Below are 24,845 nucleotides of genomic sequence, written 5' to 3'. Positions count from 1 at the left end.
CTTGCAAGAGCACCGGAATTACAACTAAATGCTGAACAATCATCGACAGAAAGACACTGGAACTCACCAAAACAGACACCCCACATCCAGAGACAAAGGAGAAGCTGCAATGAGACAGTAGGAGGGGCGCAATCGTGTTAAAATCAAATCCCATAAATGCTGGGTGGGTGACTCACAAACTGGAGAACAGTTATACTGCAGAAGTCCATCCACTAAAGTGAGGGTTCTGAGCCCCACGTTAGGATTCCCAACCTGGGAGTCCAGCAACAGGAGGAGGAATCCCCAGAGAATCAGACTTTGAAAGCCAGCAATATTTGATTGCAGGACCTCCACAGGACTGGGGCAAACAGAGACTCCACTCTTGGAGGGCACACAAAAAAGTGTGCTCACCAGAACCCAGGGGGAAGGAGCAGTGACCCCGTAGGAAACTGAACCAGACCTACCTGCTGGTATTGGAGGGTTGCCTGCAGAGGTGGGGGGCAGCTGTGGCTAACTGAGGAGACATGGACACTGGCAGCAGGGGTTCTGGGAAGTGCTCATTGGTGTGAACCCTCCCAGAGTCCACCATCAGCCCCACCAAAGAGCCTCTGGGCTCCAGTGCTAGGTAGCCTCAGGCCAAACAACCAACGTGGTGTTGTGAACACAGCCCCACCCATTAGCAGAAAAGCAGATTAAAGTTTTACTGAGCTCTACCCACCAAATCAGATTAAAGTCTTACTGAGCTCCGGCCACCCAGCCCTATCCACCGTCAGTCCCTCCCATCAGGAAGCATGCACAAGCCTCCTAGACAGCTTCCTCCACAAGAGGGCAGACAGCAGTATCAAGCAGTATCAGCAGTATTTCGTCTTGTGGAACTGAAAACCACGGCCACAGAAAGATAGAGAAAAAGAAAAGCAGAGGACTTTGTACCAGATGAAGGGACAGGATGAAACCCCAGAAAAACAACTAAATGAAGAGGAGATAGGCACCCTTCCAGAAAAAGAATTCAGAATAATGATGGTGAAGATGATCCAGGACTTTGAAAAAAGACTGGATGTGAAGATCGAAAAGTTTACCAAAGACCTAGAAGAATTAAAGAGCAAACAAACAGAGATCTGCAACACAATAACTGAAATGAAAAATACACTGGAAGGAACCAACAGCAGATTAACTGAGGCAGAAGGGCGAATAAGTGACCTGGAAGACAGAATGGTGAAAATCACTGATGCAGAAAAGAATAAGGAAAAAAGAATGAAAAGAACTGAAGACAGCCTAAGAGACCTCTGGGACAATGTTAAATGCACCAACATTCGCGTTATAGGGGTCCCAGAAGGAGAAGGGAGAGTGAAAGGACCCGAGAAAATATTGGAAGAGATTCTAGTTGAAAACTTCCCTAACATGGGAAAGGAAATAGCTACCCAAGTCCAGGAAGCGCAGAGAGTCCCAGGCAGGATAAACCCAAGGAGAAACACGCCAAGACATACAGTAGTCAAATTGACAAAAATTAAAGACAGAGAAAAGTTATTAAAAGCATCAAGGGAAAAACGACAAATAACATACAGGGGAACTCCCATCAGGTTAACAGCTGATTTCTCAGCAGAAAACTCTGCAGGCCAGAAGGGAGGGTGGCACGATATATTTCAAGTGATGAAAGGGAAGAACCTACAACCAAGAATACTCTACCCAGCAAGGATCTCATTCAGATTCAACAGAGAAATCAAAAGCTTTACAGACAAGCAACAGCTAAGAGAATTCAGCACCACCAAACCAGCCCTACAACAAATGCTAAAGGAACTTCTCTAGGCGGGAAACAGAAGAGAAGAAAAGGACCTACAAACACAAAAACAAAACAATTAAGAAAATGGTAATAGGAACATACATATCGATAATTACCTTGAATGTAAATGGACTAAATGCACCAACCAAAAGACACAGACTGGCTGAATGGATGCAAAAACAAGACCCATATATATGCTGTCTACACGAGGCCCACTTCAGACCTAGGGACACATACAGATGGAAAGCGGGGGGGATGGAAAAAGATATTCCACGCAAATGGAAATCAAAAGAAAGCTGGAGTAGCGATACTCATATCAGATAAAAGAGACTTTAAAATAAAAAATGTTACAAGAGACAAGAAAGGACATTACATAAAGATCAAGGGATCCATCCAAGAAGAGGAGATAACAATTATAAATATAAATGCACCCAGTATAGGAGCACCTCAATACATAAGGCAAATGCTAACAACTATGAAAGAGGAAATGCAAGGCAGAAACAGAGACACAGATGCAGAGAACAAACACATGGACACCAAGTGGGGAAAACGGGGAGGGTTGGGGGGGGATGAATTGGGAGATTGGGATACCAAATTGTACACTCTAAATATATGCCGTTTATTGTCTGTTAACTGTATCTCAGTAAAAGTTCTTAAAAAAAAAAAAAGAATCCACCTGCCAATGCAGGGGACACAGGTTCAATACCTCATCCAGGAAGATCCCACATGCTGCAGAGCAACTAAGCCTGTGAGCCATAACTACTGAGCCTGTGCTCTAGAGCCCACGAGCCACAGCTACTGAGCCCATGTGCCACAACTACTGAAGCCCATGTGCCTAGAACCTGTGCTCAGCAACAAGAGAAGTCACCACACTGAGAAGCCCACACACCACAACAAACCAGTAGCTCCCGCTCACCACAACTAGAGTAAGTTCACTCACAGCAGCGAAGACCCAACGCAGCGAAAAATAAATAATAAATAATAAATCTTTAAAATCAATCAATCAATCCTGGCATAGCCAGGGCTTCAATCCCACTTTGCAAGCTGTACTTCTAGCCCACTACCTTCCACAGATAATTTTATCTCATTTTTTAACAAGGCTTTACCTTTTGAAATTCTTTCTATTTTATCTATCATTGCTTTTACACAGCAGGCCTATGTTACCCATTCTAATATTATTAAAAATTAGTTTAAAAAAGTTGTTAATTCAAGCAATTATTAAAACTATATGGGTCCCTGCAGATATTGGTGAAGAAAGGTTAATATGACAAAGCCAAAAGGTTGTATAGGATATATATCTACCTATTTTGCTATTAAAAAGAAACACATGCTTTTTTTCCCCCCTGAAAATCATATTTATCATCTCCTCAACTGTTTTCTTCTCTCTTTTCTTTTCTTTTCCCTCTCTTCCTTTCTTTCTTTATTTCATACTTTGAAGGGTAGAAGTTTCCAACGCTACTTTCAGGAACACCATCACTACTAAGATAGAAACAATATTTATCACTGTATCACCAGCTTCTAGAATATTAGGCACACAAGGATCTAGTGACTGAGGCTGATGCCAACATAAGGATATGATACCTGTGGCAATGAGGTCAATAGGTAAGATTCTGCATTCCTACTTGTTACAAACTTAAGTTACAGCTAGTATTCAATTATCAATTCATCAAAAGACAGAAAAAGAGAAGTTAAAAAAAAGTGCTAAACAAGGAAAAATAAGTCTACTTATAAACTAGATGTAAATGAGTTTAGTTCATTTATAAGAGGTTATCAGATTTGATATAAGAATAAAATACAAAATTCAACTAAAGCTGCTGATAGGAGAGAAAGGCTGAAAATAAATGAAAAAATATTTTGGCAAACACCAACACAAAAAAAAGATGATGTAGCAATCTTAATATCAGACAAAACAACATTATGGCAACATTAATAGGATGGAGAGGTATGATATACAGTAATAACAGTATAAAAAAATGGGAATTCCCTGGCGGTCCAGTGGTTAGGGCTCAGTCCTGGGAGAGTTTAATGAGTCTTGACAAATGTATAAAATTGCAAAACCCACACCACAATCAAGATCTAAAACATTTTCATCACTTTCTGGTTCCCCTGTACCCCTTTACAGTCAATCCTCTCCCCTTTAGCAACTACTAACGTGCTTCACTAAAGTTTGCCTTTTCTTGAATTCCTCACAAATGGAATTATACAGTTGATTATATAAAATTTAAAGTTCTGTTCATCAGATCCTCTATTATAAAAAAATCAACATACTTTTGGAAAATGTTATAAAAAGGCCTTACTAACAAAGACAAAATTCTAGCAAGATTAGGATCACAGCAAAATACACATAGCAACTTACCAGACATAGAGCTCAACAGGTGGCATAATGGGGTTGGAACCCTTGCATTCTGGGAGGGAGCAGAACTTACATTTACTCTAGAAACAGGATTGCCTTCCCTGCCCAAAGTGTCCCTCAACATTTATAGTATAATACCTCTGTCTAGCACCACCATCCAATGGCTTCAAAATGTTTGTTTTACCAAAATGAGACCCATCTTAACATCACCTCAAATCAAAGTACCCGTCTAACGGCAAAGGAAAAATAATAAGCATCTGGCCATGGCATCCTCTGGTCCTACCACATATCACATCACCAGGAAACTGCCAGACTAACAAAATAATGGAATGGCATATTAAAGGCTCAGCTTAACAGTTGCCCTGCTGGTCTTCCAAGATGCAGTATATGCAATGAACCAATGACCATGGGGTTCTATCCTTATTATCTAGAATGCATGGGTCCAGAAACCAAAAGGTAAAAGCTGGACTAACTCTTTTCACCATCAATCCCAGTAACTCACTTGTGGAATCTGGATTTCCCATAACCACTATTTTAAAGCTCTCCTGTCTTATAGGTTCTGAGGGTAATGCTTCTACCAGAAATACAATAAAGATTCTATTCTACTAAAAGCTACAACCATGAAAGTTAATGGAAGACAAGGTTCCAGAAGAGGAAAACATCAAGCACCTTCTTGATGCAGGGCCTCTGAACATGTGTCCTCTGCTGGAATGTTCTTCCCCACTTCTTTTTATTTTTTTAAAGATTTATTTTGTTATTTATTTATTTACTTATTTTTGGCTGCATTGGGTCTTCGTTGCTGCACACAGGCTTTCTGTAATTGTGGCCAGCGGGGGCTACTCTTTGTTGTGGTGTGTGGGCTTCTCATTGCAGTGGCTTGTTGCGGAGCACTGGCTCTAGGTGTGCAGGCTTCAGTAGTTGTAGCACGTGGGCTCAGTAGTTGTGGCTTGCAGGCTCTAGAGCGCAGGCTCAGTAGTTGCGGCGCACAGGCTTAGTTGCTCTGCAGCATGTAGGATCTTCCCGCAGCATGTAGGATCTTCCCGGACCAGGTATTGAACCCATGTCGCCTGTATTGGCAAGCGGATTCCCCACCACTGCGCCACCAGGGAAGTCCCCTTCCCCACTTCTTTATCTGCTTAATTTCAACTCATCCATCCAGTCTCTAAGTGGAATTCCTTCAGAGAAACATTCCCCAATTCCCTGAATGCTAGGCCTAGTCTAGTCTCTCTCTCTTTTTACATGCTCTTATGGTCCTGAAAGTTTCCTACATAACCGTTATCACAATTGTGCTGGCTGAAATTTGACTAATGTAAATGTGACTGTACTAACTGAAATGTAATTAAATGAATGGGCATTAAAAAAAGCTACAACCACTACTTGGGCACTTTGGGCTCCTCATGCTGATAGACCAGCAGGCAAAGAAAGGAATAAATATACTAAGGTGTGATTACTGACTCTGATTATCATTAGGAGTTGTACACCATGTAGGTCGGAATCAGTCTGTCTGAGATTCAGGTTGTTTTCCAAGCTTGGTACTAATAAAGGAAACAGGCAATTGCAGCAACCATGGCCCAAGAAGGGCAAGACAACTAAGGGCTCAAGTCCCCCAGTTTGGAAGTCTAGAGGTCACAAGCAACCTAGAGCAGCTGAACTGCTGGTTCAGCGTAAGCAAAATATAGGATGGGTAATGAAAGAAGAAAATGATGAATATTAATCCCTGCTTCAACACCAGTTGCAGCAGCAGGTAGCACCAGCTTGCACCAACAACCCCTTTCAAACTTCTGTGGAAACTGCAGTGACTCAGTGAAGGATTAGAATCAATGCAGGGTCCAAAGAGATCTGAGCAGAGCAAGAGGCACATTTGTGGTAATTTGTTACAAAGCAAAAATCTAAAACAGCTAGAATCAAAGGAGAGACTGGCAGCGAGACAGATTCTATCAGAAATATATTCATCTTCATGCAGTCCAACTCTCCTTTGATTTTAGCTGTATTAGTTTCCTAATGCTGTATAACAAACTGCCATAAATTTAGTGGCTTAAAACAATACAAATCTGTTATCTCCAAGTTCTGGAGCTAAGTTTAAAACAGGTTATACAGAGCTAAAATCAAAGCCTGCTCCCACTATCCCTTGTGTTAATGGCTCTCTGACTTGATTATCTGGAGACAGAATCCTGTGGCAGCTACAAAAAGGAACTGAAATTTCTCCATACTACCTATAACCAAGTTCCACTACCAAAAGTTAAATGCTCTAGGAAGTTAGTACAATTTCACATATTAAACTACGCTTCCATTTTAAATATACCTTCAACTCACTTCAATGTTAAATAAGAATTTAACCTCAACCCGTTTTAAAGGAGAATGCCTTTCAAAGGAGCACCTGCATTATAAATGCTTCCGGAACAAGATTCAGTAAAAGGATGTGGTTAAGAAGCATAAACAGATGAACTGCCATTGTACTGCTATGATTCTGTATACTTTCAGATCAGAAAATTCCTACTAAAAACACATCAAAATAAATTCATAAATGTTATCTCTACATATGCTTTTAGTACAACTCTAACTTATTGTAACATTTAAAAAGAATGTATCTCTAAAGAAAAGATGCTACAGAAAGCCCAGAAGCCTTTTCTTCCCCTACAAACTCCTTAATGCCTCCTTGATGCTTAACTGTATTGTCTTATTGCATTGTATTTCACTTTAAAACATTTACTGGACACTTACTGAAAAAAGCAAGTACACTAAGTGCTTTTAAAATAATATGTTAATAATCCCCACAGCGACCTTATGAAGCAGATATTAATATCACCATTTTATAACCTTCAGGAAAGGTGACATTTCAGAATCACAAAGAATAATACAGGTGCTCCTTTGAAAGGCATTGCCCTTTAAAATGGGTTGAGATTAAATTCTTATTTAACAATGAAGTGAAATGAAGGTATATTTAAAATGGAAGCATAGTGCAGTATGTCAAATTGTACTAACTTCCTAGAGCATTTAACTTTTGGTAGTGGAACTTGGTTATAAGTAGTATGGAGAAATTCCAATTCCTTTTTGTAGCCACCACAGGATTCTGCCACACTATGGGACTTCCCTGGTGGTCCAGCGGTAAAGAATCTGCCTTCCAATGCAGGGGATACAGGTTCGATTTCTGGTCGGGGAACTAAGATCCCACAGCCGCAGGGCAACTAAGCCTGTGCACTACAGCTACTGAGCTCGTGCACCTCAACTAGAGAGCCTGCGTGCTATAAACTACAGAGCCCATGAGCCCTGGAGCCTGCACACCACAACTAGAGAGGAGAAAACCCACAAGCCACAGCTAGAGAGAAAAGCCCGCGTGCCACAGCTAAAACTTGACACAGCCAAAAAAAAAAAAAAAATAGCCACACTAGCAGTCAAGCTGAACATTTTTCTTTCCTGAAACTCCCTGGTTTCCTTAACACTATATTAAATTGGTTCTCCTCCCTCTCTACCTACTCCTGGCTTCCATATCTGGCTTCTCTTTTTTCTTGCCTTGCTCTTATCAATATATACCCTCTCCGTAGATTATGCATTTTTATGGTTTCATCTTATCACGTGGGCCGAATGATTCCTAAATCTATAATTTCAATTGTGTGCTCTAATCCAAGCTACTGTTTCTCAATATTTCTTCATGAAAGTCTTGCTATCACCTCAAATTCAACACACATCAATCCCAACTCATCATTATCTCCAAAAGGCCAACTCTTCTGTCCTCTTTACTCATCTGTCAATTACAAACCACTATCATCCCCTTCACGCAGACTCCCCACTTTAGTCACACAGCAACTTGTGTTGGTTTTTCCTTTTATTCTTGTTCATCTTTTTCTGTTACATTGACACTGCCACCACTGAAACCCAAGCCCTCAGCGATTCACCTAAATTACCATTAAGATCTTGGTTATAACTCCAGTCTCTCCACTTCAGTCTGTTCTATATAACAGTCATTCATTTATACAACACGTTTACTGAATGACTAGACTGTGCTAAGCATTAGCTGGGTGCTGCAGGAATACAAGAGTGAGAAAGACATCTCTTTCTAGCAGAGGACACAAATAAAGCAAACAAAATTTTTTTCCAATAAAATAATTATAGATTGTTATAAATGTTGTGATAGATATTATGACAGTGACATCATAAAGGACAGAGAACAGGACAGCTATTTCTGTTTGGGATTTTAGAGATGGATTTTAAGCTGATACTTAAAGATGAAAAGGAGGGACTCATCTAAATAGTTAAGTACAGTGCTCCAAGCAAAGGAAACTGCAAAACACATAGGTTCCAGCAGGAAAAAACATTTGGCGTGTTATGGGAAATAACCTAGTCTAATGTAACTTGAGAATAATAAGGGGAAAATGGCACAAAATAAGGTTGGAACAGACATAGGCTAATTTTATTCTATGGGTAATAAGAAGTCAATAAAGGGTTCTAAGCAGAGGAGTTCTAATCTAACATACACTGTGACAGAGACTGCTAGTGCTCATTAACATCTGTGTTCTCTCTTTCATTGGCATACTGCTATACTACATTTCCCGGCCGCCTCTGTAGTTAGGTGGAATCATGGGACTCAGTTCCAGCCAACAGAATGTGGGTGAAAGTGATATATGCCACGTTTTAGTAGTCCCTAAAATCTTCCTCCATACTTGCTTCACTTTTCAAGACAACCTCAAAAGCCATATTGTGATGACAGTGATAACTTAAAAAGACAGAGGAGCCTCTGCCCCTGAATTACTGCATGGACCAGAGGTATCCCCACTATCACTCCAGCACACATGTACACTAGACTGACGTGAGAAAGGAATACAAACTTCCACTGTGTTAAGCCACTGAGATTTATTGCTTATTAGCGCTGTTAGCATATCACAGTTAATACAGAAATATTAACCTTTCTTTGACTGACGTGTAAAGAATTAAAAGGAAAAAAAACCAGTAGAAATACAAAGACTAAGACTCAATAACAATAACAACAGCAAAAATTTTAAATACAGGACTTCAACAGATATTTCTCTAAACATATTCAATGATCAACAAGCACAGTAAAGGATAGCTACTATCAAGAAAAGAGAGAAGGAAGGAAGGAAAGGAGAGAGAGAGGGATGGTAGTTCCTCAAAAGTATCAGTTTGTCAAAAACTTAAAGAGAATTACCACATGGTCCAGCAATTTCTGAAAACAGACTTGAACAGTCTGTACATTCATGTTCACAGCAGCTTATTCATAATAGCTGAAAGTGGAAGCAACCTAAGTATCCATCAACGGATGAATGGATAAACAAAATGCGGTATTCCAACAAAATGGAATATTACTAGCCTTAAAAAGGAAGAAAATTTTGCACATGTGACAACATGGATGAACCTTGAAGACATTATGCTAAGTGAAATAAAGCAGTCATTAAAAACACAAATTCAATGATTCCACTACATGAGGTATCTAGAGCAAACAAACTCATAGAAACAGAAAGTAGAACAGTGGTTGCCAGGGGTTGGGGGAATGGGAGAATGGGGAGTTGTTTAATGAGTGCAAAGTTTCATTTTTGCAAGATGAAAAGGTTCTGGAGATTAGTTGCACAATAATATGAATATACTTAACAATACTGAACAATATATACTTAAAAATGGTTAGAATGGTAAATTTTATGTTAGGTGTATTTTACCACAAGTTTTTTATTTTTTATTTTTTTTTAGAACTTTTGTTGAGATACAGTTAACAGACAATAAACGGCATATATTTAGAGTGTACAATTTGGTATCCCAATCTCCCAATTCATCCCCCCCCAACCCTCCCCGTTTTCCCCACTTGGTGTCCATGTGTTTGTTCTCTGCATCTGTGTCTCTGTTTCTGCCTTGCATTTCCTCTTTCATAGTTGTTAGCATTTGCCTTATGTATTGAGGTGCTCCTATACTGGGTGCATTTATATTTATAATTGTTATCTCCTCTTCTTGGATGGATCCCTTGATCTTTATGTAATGTCCTTTCTTGTCTCTTGTAACATTTTTTATTTTAAAGTCTCTTTTATCTGATATGAGTATCGCTACTCCAGCTTTCTTTTGATTTCCATTTGCGTGGAATATCTTTTTCCATCCCCCCCGCTTTCCATCTGTATGTGTCCCTAGGTCTGAAGTGGGCCTCGTGTAGACAGCATATATATGGGTCTTGTTTTTGCATCCATTCAGCCAGTCTGTGTCTTTTGGTTGGTGCATTTAGTCCATTTACATTCAAGGTAATTATCGATATGTATGTTCCTATTACCATTTTCTTAATTGTTTTGTTTTTGTGTTTGTAGGTCCTTTTCTTCTCTTCTGTTTCCCGCCTAGAGAAGTTCCTTTAGCATTTGTTGTAGGGCTGGTTTGGTGGTGCTGAATTCTCTTAGCTGTTGCTTGTCTGTAAAGCTTTTGATTTCTCTGTTGAATCTGAATGAGATCCTTGCTGGGTAGAGTATTCTTGGTTGTAGGTTCTTCCCTTTCATCACTTGAAATATATCGTGCCACCCTCCCTTCTGGCCTGCAGAGTTTTCTGCTGAGAAATCAGCTGTTAACCTGATGGGAGTTCCCCTGTATGTTATTTGTCGTTTTTCCCTTGATGCTTTTAATAACTTTTCTCTGTCTTTAATTTTTGTCAATTTGACTACTGTATGTCTTGGCGTGTTTCTCCTTGGGTTTATCCTGCCTGGGACTCTCTGCGCTTCCTGGACTTGGGTAGCTATTTCCTTTCCCATGTTAGGGAAGTTTTCAACTAGAATCTCTTCCAATATTTTCTCGGGTCCTTTCACTCTCCCTTCTCCTTCTGGGACCCCTATAACGCGAATGTTGGTGCATTTAACATTGTCCCAGAGGTCTCTTAGGCTGTCTTCAGTTCTTTTCATTCTTTTTTCCTTATTCTTTTCTGCATCAGTGATTTTCACCATTCTGTCTTCCAGGTCACTTATTCGCCCTTCTGCCTCAGTTAATCTGCTGTTGGTTCCTTCCAGTGTATTTTTCATTTCAGTTATTGTGTTGCAGATCTCTGTTTGTTTGCTCTTTAATTCTTCTAGGTCTTTGGTAAACTTTTCGATCTTCACATCCAGTCTTTTTTCAAAGTCCTGGATCATCTTCACCATCATTATTCTGAATTCTTTTTCTGGAAGGGTGCCTATCTCTTCTTCATTTAGTTGTTTTTCTGGGGTTTCATCCTGTCCCTTCATCTGGTACAAAGTCCTCTGCTTTTCTTTTTCTCTATCTTTCTGTGGCCGTGGTTTTCAGTTCCACAAGACGAAATACTGCTGATACTGCTTGATACTGCTGTCTGCCCTCTTGAGGAGGAAGCTCTACCACAAGTTTTTTAAAGAACAGTTAATACAAATGTGAATCATTACACTGTATACCTGAAACTAATGAAATGTCAATCGTATCTCAAATAAACAAATAACGACAAGAGTCCAAGTGAAAAGATGATGGTAGCTTGGTAGCCTGGACTTGAGTGGTATGTGACTATGTAGACAGAGAACAGAAGAATTCAAGATGTATTCGCAGTTTGAAGAGACAAGATGGATTGGAAATGTGGAAAGGAAGCAGGTATTTCACCTGGCTTTTAGCTACTGGGTAAATGGCAATACCATTTAATGAAATGAGAAAGATTGAGGAATGAACTAATGAAGGAGGTGGGTAAAGGGAGCAGTTTAAGAGCAAAGAAATCAAGAATTTGTTTTGATTGCTTTAAGTTCAAAATACCTATGAGATCTACAAGTGGCAAAATCAAGGAAACAGCTTGATATATGTGGCACATTGTATTTTCCAAAGATGGTTGAAACAATATCTCCAATACTGCATGCTTCTCTTACTATGTGATTTAGACACCACCTCTTAATGGGGGGTGGGGGGGAGTCAATTTCCCTCCCTTTGGATATCAGTAGGCTTATTACTATGCAGAAGTGAAGCTATGCAGCTTCCAAGGCTGTCATAAAAGGTGTTACAGCTTCTGCTGGATACCCTAAAGATGCTTGTTGTTGGAGCTTAGCCATCATGCTATGATGAAGCCCAAACAGCCTATGTAGAGATCTACATGGAGTGGAACAAAGGCCCCTGACCCATAGCCAGCCAAGGAGCTCCCAGCCAACTGTACACAACTACTTGTCAGCAATATGAGTAAGCCACCATAGATGATACCACGTGGTACAGAAACAAGCCATCTCCACCCAAGTCCTGCCTAAATGTAGATCTATGAGCAAAAGAAAAATGATTATTGTTTTAAACCACTCAGTTTTGGAGTGGTTTTTATGCAGTAACAAATAATAGATACAATATATAACTCTGGAGTTCAGAGCAGAGGTCTTGCCTAGAGACATAAATTTGTGTATCAGCCACATATCAATCATAGGCTGAAACAAGATCACCTAAGGGAGAGTACAAGAGAGAAGTAATTCCAGAATGAAGGTCTAAACTCCAATATAAAAAACTAAGAATAAAAAAAAAAAAAACACTAAGAAAACAAGACATCACTAATTCAACTTCATACTCTTTGCCAATTGCCTAAATTAAGAGATACAGACAGAAGGTATTCTATTGGTTTCATTGTCATAAAACTACCAAGACCTTCTCACCTGTTCAAATCCAGACTCACTGCTCTTTCATCTGATAATCAGTTAGCATTAAGGGAATTCTCTTAATCACCTTAAGGATCCCCTTTGTCACTCTAGAATTTGATTTCCTATTTCCTACATTGCTCACTTTCCTCTTTCACTTAAGTTTACTCCTTTTCAGTGGGTGGAGCAAATCACACAATAGCTTTCTGAGAAGGAAGTGAGGAAGAGAAATTTTAGAGACACTGCATGTCTTAAACTGTCTACATTCTATACCTGTGCTTAATAATTTGGCTGGATAAAGAAATCTAGCTTGGAAATCATTTTCTCTCAGAATTTGCAGACACTGCTACTGTCTTTGGCTTGAGGTTGCAGTTGCGAATACTCAATCTCTGCAGTTGAGGGACCCATTTCACCCCCTCTGGAAGTTTATAGATCTTCTTTGTCCCATGTATTCCAAAATTGCATGACATAAATCAATGTCTGTGCGTATTGGTTATTAAGCCATTGTCCCAGACTTCAAACCTACTCTTCTCTACTCTGCTTTGTAATTCTGAGGGGCTGGAACTCTGCAAATCATGGTTCTTTGCTAGCTGGTTTCCTGTTAGAATGCCTAAAAGGGACACTAGAAAGACACTGGAAGATTGAAGGAGGGAAAAGGGAAATACTCCCCCAGCTCAGTATCAACTGTCAACCTTCACTCTGGCAACAGCAATGGCTCCAGTATCAGCAACTGGTTTCAGTTAGCAACTTTTTGGTTTTGTGTTTTTCCTGCCATTCCCAGACCAGAGTTCCAGCTCCTCAGGGTCACTCTTCAGGCTTCTAAATTCTAATAATTCCAATCTCTTCTCTTTGTTCTCCCAACCCTAGGGGCTAGTAATTACTTCCTACAGTTAATTATTTTTGTGATACCTGAGAGTTCCCTTGCCTTTTCAGTTCTCCAATTACCTAGTCTATTAGTTTCTGAGGACTTCTATAACAACGTTAATACAAACTGGGTTCGCTTAGAACAGAAATTGATCTCACAGTTCTAGAGGCCACAAGCACGAAATCACAGTATTGGCCATGCTGTGTGTGAAGGTACTAGTAAGGATCTGTTCCAGGCCTCTCTCCTAGCTTCTGGTAGTCTCGGGCATTCCTTGGCTTGTAGATGGCCATCTTCCCTCTGTGCATGCCTGTGTCCAAATTTATGTCTAAATTTCCCCACTGTTTCTAAAGAACATCAGTCTTATTGGCTTAAGGGACACTCTAATGACCTTACTTTAACTTGATTTCCTCTGAAAAGACTTATTTCCAAATAAGGTCACATTCTGAGGTACTGCAGGTTAGGACTTCAACATGTCTTTCTATGGGGACACACCTCAACTTGTAACATCTGGCTAAACAATTCTTTACACTATAAAATTCTGTTATAAGTAGTATGGTCTCCATTTTCCTGACTAGACCCTGATTCAAAGCACATTTATCTATTTTCATCCATTTTCCTTGAGTACCCAAAGGGCTTGTCAATATGCAAAATGATGTCCCTCAACTTTGGGTATTTTTCTTGAATATTTCACTGATATTTCTTCTCCACTCTTTTCTCTCTGTTCTCTCTTACTAGCACTTCTGTTACTTGGAAGTTGATCTCCTGGACTGACCTTTGAATTACATATATATATTTTTTTTTTTTTTTAACCTGTTTTCCATCTTTTTCTCTACTTTATGCAAGGTCTCCTCTACTGTAACTTCCATTCTTCTTTTGCTATCACCCTCTAATTTTCAAGAGCTCTTTTTTTAGTTCTGATTGCTCCAAATTCTTTTTTTCTATTTGTTTTGGTCTCTTATATTAAAAGCTTTCCTCATGAACCTGGTGATCCTTGACTTGACTGTCTGCTCATGTTTAAAAGTAGGGCCCTAAAAACTGATTGTGAGTAACTTGAGTTTTTCTTCTTGGTTCTACTAAGAGAATTATCCTCTAAGTTCCTACTTGATTTCAGGATTCTGGGACCCCAAGAGGAGAAGAGACCTCAATAAGGGTTCTAACACTGAGCACGTTCACTTAATCCAGGTGTTTGCTGTAGGATACATGGTCTTCAATTATGTCTAGTACCTACCCCTCTCTCAGAGACAGTGTATTTTATCCACTGCAGAGGATAAATCTTCAATCTTTAGGTATACAAATTGGAAAAGAGATCTAGACTCATGCTGCCTCTTTTTTTTGGGGGGGGAGGGGGGTAACAGCTTACTGAGATGTAACTCAAATACCATACAAGTGATCAATCTAAAGCATACAAGTCAATGACTTTTAGTATATTCAGTCTATTCATCAATCAATTTTAGAACACACTCATCACAACAAAAAGAAACCCCTACCCTTGAGCAGTCATTTCCCATTCCCCTTTAATCTCCCCTATTCCCAGCCCTATGCAACCACTAATTTACTCCCTATCTCTAAAAATTTGCATTTTCTGGACATTCCATACAAATAAAATCATACAATATGTGGTCTTTTGTGACTGGCTTCTTTCACATAAGCATATTGTCAGGGTTCATTCATTCTATGACATTGCTTTTTACTGCAATATGCATTTTACTTACCCATTAATCAGCTGATGGACATTTGGGCTGTTTCTACTTTATGGCTATTATGATTAACTGAGCTGGCTTCTTAAACAGACTTTCAAGCAATCCTACTACTTTTAGCACCACTCTCACCCCCTCTTCCACAAGAATACCTGATGCTGCTATTCCTGAGCCTGAGGATTCTTTTCCATTTTTCCTACTGCCAGTTTAGGAATGAACATCTTTAACTCTACTATCATGTTTCAGTCTCTTGTTTTTCAGCTTCCAAATTTCATTGCTTCTTCCATTCTCTTTAACTATGTAGTTCAAAGCTTTAAAAAATATCCTATAAGATTGATCACCTTGGTAGGCTTTGGAGGGGCGTAAAAGTAAAAGCAACTTTCACTCACCCACCTTTACACAGAAGTCTTCAATTATTTTTAGCCTGTATTCTAACATGCATTTTAAGGCTATAAACTTTCCTTTCAGCATGGCTTACCTGTATCCCCTAAGCTATATCATATTTTCATCATTTAGTTCAAAATGGTTCAATGTCATTTCTTCTTTAATCCCTAGGTTACTTAGGAGTATACTGTCCAATTTCCAAACAGCTGACATGTCATTTGCTAGTTATGTTTTTGTAATTGATTGCTGGCTAAATTCCAACACGCCAGAGCACAAATTCTAGAACTGACTATTTCCATCTTTCTTACAGTCCAAAATATGTCAATTTGGGAGAAAATTTCCAGAGGCACTTGAAAAAAATCTGTAACATTCGGGTGCTGGGTGAAATGTTCTAGGCATGTAATTAGACCTATTTGTGAATTTTGTTGTTCAAATCTTTTGACTTTTTTGCCTTATTGCTGTTCTCCTAATTACTCAGTTATGCTAAAATATCCCAAATTATATTTATGGATTTATTTAATTCTTTTTGTTCTGTCAGTATTTTTTACCCACCAAATTGTCAAAAATTAGAATAATCATGCAAAGTTAAGGAACACTACTTGTTGGTAAAGATATAAATTGGTATGTTTTTTCTGAATAATAGTTTGGCAACAGTTACCAACATTTAAAACATCTATATCTTTGAACACTGTTATTTTACATCTAAAATTGATTCTAAAGCTCTGTGCACCAAACACTGCTTAGCAGTTAAGTGGATTCATGAATTCTCATGTAAACCTTATAATAATCCTTTAAGTATCATCCCCATATTACAGATGAGAAGAATGAGGCTTTAAAGGCCTAAGCCCAAACAAAGAGTGATGAAGCCTATACTGGAACTTAAGCTGTCTAGCTGTCTGACTCTAGAATCTTTAAACTTATATATACTGACTCGAAAAGATGTTTACAAAAGCCAAGCTAGAAAACAAGATGTAGTACGTGATCCTATTTTAAGTGAGCATGAGTTTGCATATTCATAGGAACAAGTCTGGAATATATATATTAAAAAATAACAGAGATAGGGACTTCCCTGGTGTTCCAGTGGTTAAGACCCCAAGCTCCCAATGCAGGGGGCACAGGTTTGATCCCTGGTTGGAGAACTAAGATCCCGCATGGAGAGAGAGAGAGACAGAAACAAAGAAAGACAGGAGGAAAGGAGGAAAGGAGGAAAGAAGGAAGGAAGGAAGGAAAGAAAGAGAAAGAAAGAGAAAAGAAAAAATGATAAATATTAAAGACAAAATACCATTTAAAGGAAAGAAAGAAATTATTATACAAGAAACCTGTGATGAGACTGCTCACGCAATTAAGACTGAACTGAGTTTTTCGGCAGCTAGGACTTAAAGGAAGAGACATATAATATAACAATATAATTCCTATTTCCCATAACAATGTAATTGCTATTTCTCCCACTCTGCCATGTGGCTTACATTAATTCTCTCTTGTTTCTGACTGATATCAGGTGGAAAAATACAACCACACACATATACATACACACACACACACACTTACACATATATATGTATATATGCATTACTGCCTGGAACAGGTTCTTGTCTAGAGCCAATTTATTCTGCCAGTTATGATTTACCAACGACAGAGAGAGCTGATGTAAATGGCTCATTTAAAACATGACTTGGGCCTGTTCTCAATATGACAACTGCCCCTTTCCCCATTCTTCAAAGTATATGCACTTATGTTCTGCACTTAGATGACAAGACAAACAACAATGCACACATACACTCATTATGTGTTGTGATTTATTTCTTCGATATTTTGCTTTTCCTTTTTGAGATTTTACATTAAAAATATCCCCTCTCTGATAATAGAGTATATCCTACCAATTCTTAGTCATAACTTCCACGATATGCACTAAGACTAAATTAAAATAAATAGCTTTAAAGTTCCAAGACTGTAAACTGAAGCTTGAGTGCGAATAAAAATAATAGTAGCCTAGAAGCTTTATTAAAGGAAATCAGAACCATTACAAGAACAACATAGGTAAACCTTTTCTGTAAAGGGCCAGACAGTAAATGTTTTACTTTAAGGGCTACACATAGTCTCTGTCACGTATTCTTTTTTTTACAATCCTTTAAAAATGTAAAATCATTCTGATTGGCTACTCCACTCTGAACTAGGGCTCACCAGATATAATTAAAGATCTGCATACCCTACCAAAAGTAGCAGAATGAGAAATCCAGTCCCAAAAAACTGTTGGCCAAACTTTTAGCCCTCAAGCAGATTCAAGTTCTCCTTCATGAACCTGACCCAAGAGGAAAATACCTCCTGGACATCACTCAGGGTTTTCTCAAAAAATGGCTACCTGGGCCACTATGCAATGAAATTCAAAGTCTTTACGTTTCCATCAATTCAGACCTGCACTCACTAGATAACATTCAAGGATTACTGACACCTGAAGTAAGCCTTCAACCTAAAAGTTGGAGACCAATTTAGAAGGAACAGAGGTTGCAAAAAAGAAAAAAAAAGGTTAAAAGTTACTTATAGCCTCAGAAATTAGAGAAGACAATGCATCCATGACACAAGCACAAGATGCTCTCTATAAAGGAGAATGTTTAAGAGAATAAAAGGAACTCTTGGGAAATCAAAATCTTCACAGCAAAAAATGAAAAATTCAAAAGAAGGCTTAGGAAATAAAGTTAAGGAAGCCTCCCATATAAAATAGAGCAAAAAGACTAGGAGGTGAAAAGTAAGAGAAAAAGGGGGTACTCAAGGACTAGCCTAAGAAAGCCAAACAAATAACAGAAGTTTCACAGAAAGAGACACAAAGGGGAGGAGAGTAAACCACTGTTATGGACGGAACTCTGTTCCCCTCAAAATTCATATGTTGAAGCCCTAGCCCCCAATGTGACTGTATTTGGAGATACAGCCTTTAGGAGGTAATATTGGTTAAATGAGGTCATAAAGGTGGGGCCCTAATCCAACAGGATTGGTATCCTCATAATAAGAGGAGGAAAGATATAGTTCTCTCCACAAAAGGCTTTGTAAGGACACAGTGAAAAGGTAGCTGTCTACAAGCCAAGAAGAGAACTTATCAGAAACTAACCCCAATGGCACCTTGATCTTGGACTTACAGTCTCCAAAACTGTGAGAAAATCAGTATGTTATTTAAACCACACAGATTGTGGTATTTTGTTATTGGCAGCCCTAACAGATGAATCTAACCATCAGTGAAAAATTTCAAGAAAATTTCCCAGAACTGATGAACTTGATTTAGCAGATTTAGAGGGCATGATGAATACTATCTAGGGAAACACAAAAACAGATACATGCCAAGTCACACCCTCATGAAATGTGCAAAAGCCCAGAAAGGCAAAAAACATTAGGATCAGGAATCAGAATGTCTTCAGAATTCTTAAAAGGGTCACAAGCTAGAAAACAATGGAGAGATGCCTTCAGAATTCAGAAGGGAAATTCAGGAAATAAGAGATTTAATTAAGGCAAAGAGAGTCACCATGTTTATGGTAAAGGGAGAAATCCCAGGAAACTACTATGGACCAGCCAGAGAACTGGTTCAATCAGGTTCAAAAACTGGTAAATAAAAACAGAGCAATTCTACTTCCATGTATATACACTCAAAAGAAATGAGGGTGTATGTTCACTAAAAGACTTGTCAGTAAATGTTCATAGCTACATTATTCACAACAGCTTAAAAAAAAAACTGGAAATAAGGCAAATATCCATTAATGGTGATTTTTTTTTTAAATTATATATTCATCCAACAAAATACTGCCATCAGTGAGAAAGATCAACTACTGCTGCACCCAACATCACGGGTGAATTTCACAAACACAATGTTAAGTAAAAGCCATTCACAAGAGTATACACTGCATGGTTCCACTTATTATTAAGTTCAAGAACAGACAAAAATAACCTATAGTGATATAAGTCAAAATGGTAATTACTTCAGGGGTGGGGGAGGAGATACAGATTGGGAGGAAGCATGAGAGAGCCTTCTGGAGCACTGGGAACGCTCTGTACCTTGATCTGGGTGATGGGCATATGTCTACAAATGGAAAAATTCATTAGGGATACACTGAAATTTGGGCACTGTGCAATTTTAAAAAATATGATACTCTCTTTAAACAAGCTTTTAAAGAAATTAATGGAATTTTCAATTGGATCCCACAATAGGAATTAGTCAAAAGGAAAATTTTCTAAGGTCTTATACACAAAAATCTTTATTTCAAAGTTATCTATAATAGGGGAAAAAAAACAGGAAATAACAATAAATGAGTGCCATGCACACTCTGGATTTCTCTGGTATCAGAGAGAAATTATTATTTGGTGACTTTCTGATACTAGCAGCCCAACTTAATACTTATTAACCCAAGGAAGCCATCTGCCAGAGGGAAGAGCATGTTCAAAGGCTCCAAGGCAACAAAGAGCTTGGCTATTCAAGGTCCAAAGAGCAGCCTAAAGGAAAAATACAATGGCAAGAGATGCAGCTAGAAGTTGGCAAAAGCCAAATCATGGAAGGCTTTATAGGGCTTTCTGAGAACATGTAAAAGAAATGTTAAAAAAAAAAAAAAAAAAAAAACCATAGAAAAATTAAAGTAACTGACTTCCTAGGGCAGCAAAATTCGGGATGGGGGTGGTACCAGAAGTATTCTAAATGTTTCTAAAAGTAAAAATGTTACTTAGAAACATATAGTATCTGGAAGTGATCAAGCACTTCCATAAACCTTTATAGTGCCTTGTTTAATAAAATGTTTTTAGCTGGAATACTCAAAAAGTACAAGGAATATTAAATTCTTTTATTTATTATTTGAATCGATCAAAATGCAACATGATTTTGAAGCATGTACTGAAAGTTTTGGAAGGCTGATTCATTAAAAAAAAAAAAAAAACTTTTTAGATGCAGCCATTTCTAAAAAGATTTCCCCAAGCCATACTCTGACTGGTCTGTTTGAACAAAAGCAGAAATTACTCATACCATACTTATCCAATTCAGCACTCCTTAAGTACAATCTCAGGAATAAACAAGAGAATCAGTGATTCAACAGTTTACTTTAGCAGATAACTTATTTAAACAAATAAAAATAAGCCATTACAAACAACCAAAAAAATAAAAGAAAAACAGCTTCTAATTTGTTTCAGGACAAGAAAGTAAAGCATACCCTCCAGAGATATTTCACATAATAGTTTTCTGTGCTACCTGTCTTATACTACTCAACTCTTGCTACCTAAATGTAAGAAAAATACCAAGAAAACCCTATGCTGCTGGTATTAACAGAAACTTTAGAGTTAAGAGGGAAAAAAACATGAAGAACAAATATATAAAAGCTCTCTAACTCCCCAAATAGAACAAATGGTTTTCAGAATGTTTTGCTCAATAAGAAGATTGCTCAATAATCTGGTTCTTGACAAAAGAACAAAATGATAAAATAGCAAAAAGTAAAAGTGTTACTGTTCAATCAAAAAGAGAAAAAGAATATTTAGAGCAATAAACAGTCACGTGATAAGTCATTGTTCACATTTACTTTCAAGGCTCCCAAGATTCAGTCTCTTTCATCAAGAGATTCAAACAAACTAAAATCCAACAGTAAAACGTGTAAGAGATTCATTTTCAGTGGGTCACATAATCTTTAAATGTCATTTTTGGCCCTGTCAACAGCAGACATGACAATACTGTTGTTAATACTGTTAATACATCCAACAAGCTAGCAAAAGACTTTATGTAGACTTTAAATCACTGTTTCAATGATTCAAACAATGTAAGTCATGAAGGTTCCCCTGCCCTCATATAGAAGTTTTGAATCTATATGAGAAGGCACTGATACACAAAATGCAAAATAATGTGAAGCAAACAATACAAAATGACATTGCAAGAGATGAAAAGAAGTATAGTTTCATAAAGAATACACAAACTTTTTAAAAATATATATATAAGTAGGAAATCAAGGTCTGAGTCTCAGCTCTGCCACCATCACTAGGTGAATTTTAGTGCAGTTAGTCTGTATGGATTACATTTTCCCTATCTACAAAACGGAAGGTTGGGGATTCCCTGGTGGTGTAGTGATTAAGAATCCACCTGCCAATGCAGGGGACACAGGGTCGAGCCCTAGTCCAGGAAGATCCCACATGCCTCAGAGCAACTAAGCCCATGCGCTACTGGGCCTGCGCTCTAGGGCCTGAGAGCCACAAATACTGAGCCCACGCACAACAAGAGAAGCCACCGCAATAACAAGCCTGAGAGTAGCCCCTGCTCTCCGCAACTACAGAAAGCCTGCACGCAGCAACAAAGACCGAATGGAGCCAATAAATTAAATAAATAAATAAATGTAAAAAAACAAAACAAAAAAAGGAAGGTTGGATTCCAACGTTTCCACAATACTGTCCCATAGTATTATGATACAAGTCCACATAAGATTAAAACCCAAAGGAATGATAAAACAGTAAGGGCTGTGGGTTCAAAGGAAAGCAACAAGACAGGGAACAGAAAGATCTGGAGGGTTGCACTAAAGGACCAAAAATGAAATGTCAACAAAATTTGATTTTATTTGCTACTTAATTTAAGGAGGAAAATTCCTTTTAAAGAATGCAGGCTATACATAGGCAGTCAAAGTCTCAACAGATATGAAGGTAGAAAAATACAAAGTCTAAAAGAAAAAAAGAGATTGGTTTGGTTAGGGTGGACAGCTCCTATAGAGAATTAGTGCTATCATTAGAAAAAACAGGTTTTGAGCAGACTGTTAGAAGGCTGGGAACTCTGAACTGTACTCTGTAAATAACAGGGAACTATTGCTGGTTTAACAGTGAGGGCGTTGGAAGCATTATTTTAAGAACAAGGCAGAAGGCAGGACATACTGAGTAGGGAGAAAAGACAGGGAGAAAACCCAGCTAAAAGCTAGTGGGAAGGAACAGATATCTGAAAGAAATTTCAGAAAATGGCTGACAAAAATTGGCTATTGTTAAGTTATGTGGATAGAGGAAGTCAAAGATAAAACAAAGATTTATGTCTGGGTAATTTAAGGCATGATAATATCACCAAAACAAAATCAGCATATGGAATCAGTTCTGAAGGGAAGACTATAAATTCTATCTTTCAAATAAAATAAGGAACATCCAGATAGAATTGTTGCCTTATTAAATAATCTTTAAATGTCATTTTTGGCCCTGTCAGTTGTCTTCCTAAAGCAGCACAGCAAAGTATTTACAGAGAATTTGTTAAATGCTCAAGAGTTTCCTTCAATTCTATTTATTGACTAAATAGCTAAATAATCATTTAGTCTTCTGGTGTGGGTAGAGAACATTTGGTATTTTTCCATATTATAAAGTTGAGTAAATTGTAAAAATTAATTAAACTGTAAGAGAAAAAAATGGACTGTATCTGTATTTATTAAGTCTTCCTGCCAAGCGATTTATAACAATAATCACATCAAATCTACCTTGAGTTTTGGCAGGAAAGTTCTCAAAGGACCAAAAGAAAAATAAATGCAGTGGCATAAAGTATCCTTCAATATCTAAAAAAACGTTCAAAGTTTTATTTACATGGACCAGAAAGTAAAATCTGGATTGAAGATAATGCTCAGAAAAACAGAGGAAACAATTTAAAATTGAATACATGAACAAGCACAGCTGAGAAATCTTGAACATTTGCAAACTGTTCACAAATCAAAATTTTCCAAAAGAAGAAAATCCCAAAGGTTGTGATCAAGATGAAATAAAACTAGTATTAATCAACCAATGCATAGTTCTTGAGTTTCCAGCAAACTTCGAATGCGATGCCTATTTAAGAACTGAACATGACTGACAATTACCAAACAAAACCTTCTTGGATTATTTCCCCATTTACTCTGTGAACTAGCTGAAGGTTGAGACTTTAGGCACAGTGCTTTCCAAGTGCTTCATAAATTGTATGGTTGGCCTTTCATAAATCTACCAAAGCAGGATTTTTAGAAATGAATACTTCTTCCAACACTTACCCGCTTTGACCTGACACTTAGCTTCTTTGCTCACCAACCAAGATGGGGTTAGAAATTTCTCCTTAACCTCATTCTTTCCTAACTCCCGTGGTTTCTTGCCAAATCTAACGGGTAGAATTATTTTCAGGTGACTAGTTCATTAGTTTGACACTAATTGGGCGTCTATGTCAGAGCTCTCAGCCCCGAGCTTCTAACGGCAAATTTAACTTTCGTGGACACACATAAGAAAGGTTACAAAGCAACTATCGAGATACATTTTTTTTTAACCGGATATATTACAACTCAAGTCAAAAGCTCACAGCCCAAGCGACTCGCGCACGGATCTACACCAGGTCCAAAAGATTAAAATAACCCAGATTTCCCGGGGAGGAGGGAAACGGCTAGGGGGTGGGGGGGTTGGGGGGGAGGGGCGGGAGGCGCATCCCGAGGATGTCCACCTTCCGCACAGGGAACGGCTCCCCCACTTCCTCTCGCGCTGGAGGTGAGTGCGCCCCTGCCCTCCACTACCACGTCCCAACCTTCACGGCCACGGATTGCGCCATAGCAGCCGACAGAACTTTGCGGGGAGGAAAAGAAACAGGGAAGGGCACGAGCCACACACTCGACCTCCCAGCCTCCCGGGGGCGACCGGCCGCAGCGCTCACCCCGACCCGACGCTCCGGGGCTGGACAGGGAGGCCGCGGGGCCGTGCCGCCCGGGGCAGCGGCGAGAGGGTCGCGCGGAGCCGCTAGGCAAACGCCCGGGCCCAGCCAAGCGGCCTCCCCGCCCCCTCCGGCTCAGCTCCGGGCCGGCAGACGGCGCCCACGGAGCTAACTTCGCCGGGGAAAAGGAAGCTCAGCGGCAAGTAACAGGCTGTGTGGATTCCCGGGGCAAGGAAAGGCTGTGCGTCTGCCTACCGGCAGAACCGTCTCACCTTCCCTCTGCCGAGCCTGGCCGGCCCCAGCTCACCTGAGGAGGGCACTGGGATGCCGCCGCGGCCGCCGGGATGGCCGTTACGGCACGAGGCCTCCGCTCCGCCGCCGCGTAGCTCTGAGGAGAGGGGCGGGGCGCGTGCGGCGGGAGGGCGGGGCTGCAGCTCCGACTGGTCGCGAGACCGCGGGCGGATCCTCGCGGGCAGGAAACCCCCTCCCTGCCCAATCTGATAGGCTCAGTCTCCCCCTTGCCTCCTATCACTGCCGCGAGAACGGTCTGCGCCGCGCTGGGATTGGGCGGGCCGGCTTGTCAATCAAGCTCTGTGC

General features: G+C 39.3%; 1 protein-coding gene across 4 annotated transcripts in view; it reads right to left on the bottom strand.

Annotated features, from left to right (window-relative positions):
• The window catches only part of NCK1 (NCK adaptor protein 1), a 78,411-nt gene extending 53,754 nt beyond the window's left edge, over positions 1–24,657 (bottom strand). Inside the window, exon 1 of one of the 4 annotated variants that reach the window (XM_057740353.1) lies at positions 24,556–24,657. The gene's annotated coding sequence lies outside the window, so the exon portion shown is untranslated. Of the gene's footprint in view, positions 1–24,520 lie in introns of all 4 variants that reach the window. The other 3 variants (XM_057740352.1, XM_057740351.1, XM_057740354.1) reach the window with 3 other exon arrangements.
• Between the last annotated feature and the right edge of the window lie 188 nt (positions 24,658–24,845).

This window comes from Hippopotamus amphibius, chromosome 6 (assembly GCF_030028045.1).
Source record: "Hippopotamus amphibius kiboko isolate mHipAmp2 chromosome 6, mHipAmp2.hap2, whole genome shotgun sequence".
Classification (NCBI taxonomy): Eukaryota; Metazoa; Chordata; class Mammalia; order Artiodactyla; family Hippopotamidae; genus Hippopotamus; species Hippopotamus amphibius.
The sequence above is the reverse complement of the archived record's forward strand: the minus strand, read 5'-3'. Positions and strand labels throughout refer to the sequence as shown.